General features: G+C 35.9%; 1 protein-coding gene across 2 annotated transcripts in view; it reads left to right on the forward strand.

Annotated features, from left to right (window-relative positions):
- Positions 1-214: 214 nt before the first annotated feature.
- The window catches only part of LOC106879957 (succinate-semialdehyde dehydrogenase, mitochondrial), a 62,243-nt gene continuing 59,666 nt past the window's right edge, over positions 215-2,791 (forward strand). Inside the window, exon 1 of one of the 2 annotated variants that reach the window (XM_052966515.1) lies at positions 215-607. The gene's annotated coding sequence lies outside the window, so the exon portion shown is untranslated. The remainder of the gene's footprint in view (positions 608-2,791) is intronic. The other variant, XM_052966516.1, reaches the window with a different exon arrangement.

Consider the following 2,791-nt stretch of genomic DNA (forward strand, 5'->3'; position numbering starts at 1 on the left):
GATTTCACAGCTCACGTCTCACTCTTTCATAGTCGGCCTAGAAACTTTCCACCCTCGTGTTGAAGTTTACTAAAAACCTGTTAAAACAGTTAAGCCTTAAGACTAAGGCGGTAATTTAAGGAAATTTACATATGAACTTGTAAAATTAAAGATTTATCACTTTTCACATCACGAATAATACGCTCCCGCGGGTTGTTATGCACTTGTAATTCGCCACTAGTCGATTTCCTCCTGTGAATTAAAGAGCTTACCTCATTATCTCTGTAGTAGTAATAGTAGTAGTAGTAGTAGATCAGGCACGTACTCTAAAGCAGCTGTCACTTTACAGGAATACGTACAAGTATTTTAAAACTTTAATCGAAGCTGTTTATATTTGTATGTAGAATCACTTTTTCTATTTTTTTCGTTTCTTCTTATCTTTACATTTTGCATGTAACTAATTTTTCCTGAAAGTGAATGAGATTTTGTATCGTCTTCAAAAATTTGCTAGAGGAAACATAAAACTGCAAGGAACGTTTTTTCTCCGGAATATTTATTTCATAAACATCAGAAGTCTGTGCTTGTATAACAGAACTTATTTATCACCAGTTTCGGCTTCGTTTATAAGGTTTGATTATATTTTATTATTAGTAATTTGTCAGTTTTCTGTTCCAGGTATATTTTTCAGGAAATCATTTTCGTTTTCACAAATATGTTTGTCCGTCTTTAGCAAGCATTGTGTAGACGTAGATCATATCTAGCAGTTTTTATTCTCAATTGCATTGCACACATCACCTTGTTGTTTCGGAGGTCCCATTCTTGTAAATTTATATTTGCAAAATTTGGATCCAGTTTTGAAAAAAAAAAATTGATAAAGCAAATTTCGTTTTTACATTAAATTGCAAACAGGACTTATAATCTATCGTATGCAATTATTCTTGGGGGTCGGGGTTGTTATATTGCTGGTATAACTGCAGATTGGTGCCTCACCGAATGTGTTTCCAAATAATTTTTTGAAATATGTATATCTTTAAATGAAATTATCAGAAATACGTTTTCGAGGGTGTAGATTATGATCATGTTGATGAAATTTACGTAAAAGCGTAGCATCTTTCATTATTCTTTTCAGATTTATGTGTTTGAAATATCAAAATTACGTAACCTAGACTCTCAAAATTATATTTCTGCAAAATGTCAGTTCAAAATAGGCGTTTTTAAAGACAGTTATTAGAAAGTATATAGCGCATAAAATTATCCAACACTTTTCTTACATATTTGTGAGCCACATTCTCGAAAACCGTCCCTGCAAAATTTCATCAAGAAAATCTGCATTTTTGAGAATGTGGAAACAAAGTTAGTGGGTAGCGCCTAACTGTAGTTAAGCCTTTTGCTTTTACTGAAAAGTTACTGGTTTCTCTATACCGTTTCGACGTTGTGTATTCGATCAATTTATTGAACTGCTAGTGTAAGTAGCGAAACTTGTTTCCTTAATCTACCCTCTATCAAAATCGGAAGGGTACGGCGTGTGACAAGGCTGTCTATTTGAATTACAACTACTGTCGATCTGATAAGCTTCCACACAATTTCTATCCATCCAATTTTACTCCCAAGATTTGGGTTGACACGAGACCATAGAAGACATTGGTCTTAGGTACTGTGCAGTTAGATCAAACCCAGGACATCATGCTTGCCATTTATATTTAAATTACTGAATCCACTATTGAATCAAATTTAAATACATGCATCAAATGACGAGCTGTTTGTTCGAGACAAATACTCTTTACTCTTTTACTTGTTTCAGTCATTTGACTGCGGCCATGCTGGAGCACCGCCTTTAGTCGAGCAAATCGACCCCGGGACTTATTCTTTGTAAGCCTAGTACTTATTCTATCGGTCTCTTTTGCCGAACCGATAAGTGACGAGGCTATAAACACACCAGCATCGTTTGTCAAGCAATGCTAGGGGGACAAACACACACACACACACACACACATATATATACATACATATATACGACGGGCTTCTTTCAGTTTCCGTCTACCAAATCCACTCATAAGGCTTTGGTCGGCCCAAGGCTATAGTAGAAGATATTTGCCCAAGATGCCATGCAGTGGGACTGAACCCGGAACCATGTTGGTAAGCAAGCTACTTACCACACAGCCACTCCTGCGCCTATATGAATATATTTTTCAAATACATTTGCTATATCTTTATATTTTTCTAAATCTCAATTTAGTGTATAACAGGTCTCTACTTCAATTTGAACCTGAACTGTTTGTTTTCTGATTGGGAAAATTTTCATAAATGCAAACAAGAATCTTTCAGATTGAGTAATGATGTCAGCAAAATCTGGTTACGAAATTGTATATTACACACATTCTGAATTTTCAAATGATGATGAAAGGCAGCATGAATGATGCCTGTGTATGTACAAGTATGCTACATGACAGTGAAATATGGACTGTGACTGAAGAGGACATGCAAAAGCTTGAAGGAAATGAAGTCAGCATGCTCTGCTGGATGGGTAATGTCAATGTGCATATGCAACTGAGTGTTCACCCATGTAAGGTGTTGTTATCTGTTTGGTGGGATATGAAAGGTTTAGTCCACTTTGAACTTTTAAAACCATACCAAACAATAACAAAGGAGATCTACTGTGAGCAGCTTGAGCGGATTAAGAAGAAAAATGACCATCTTTTGTTTTGAAACAAAAGGTGTTCTTCCATCAAGATAATACTCAGTCACATACAGCAAGGATGACCTTCCAAAGGCTGGAGTAGTTTGAATGGGAAACAATGCCCCACCCACCATA

The sequence above is a fragment of the Octopus bimaculoides genome, chromosome 3 (assembly GCF_001194135.2).
Source record: "Octopus bimaculoides isolate UCB-OBI-ISO-001 chromosome 3, ASM119413v2, whole genome shotgun sequence".
Classification (NCBI taxonomy): Eukaryota; Metazoa; Mollusca; class Cephalopoda; order Octopoda; family Octopodidae; genus Octopus; species Octopus bimaculoides.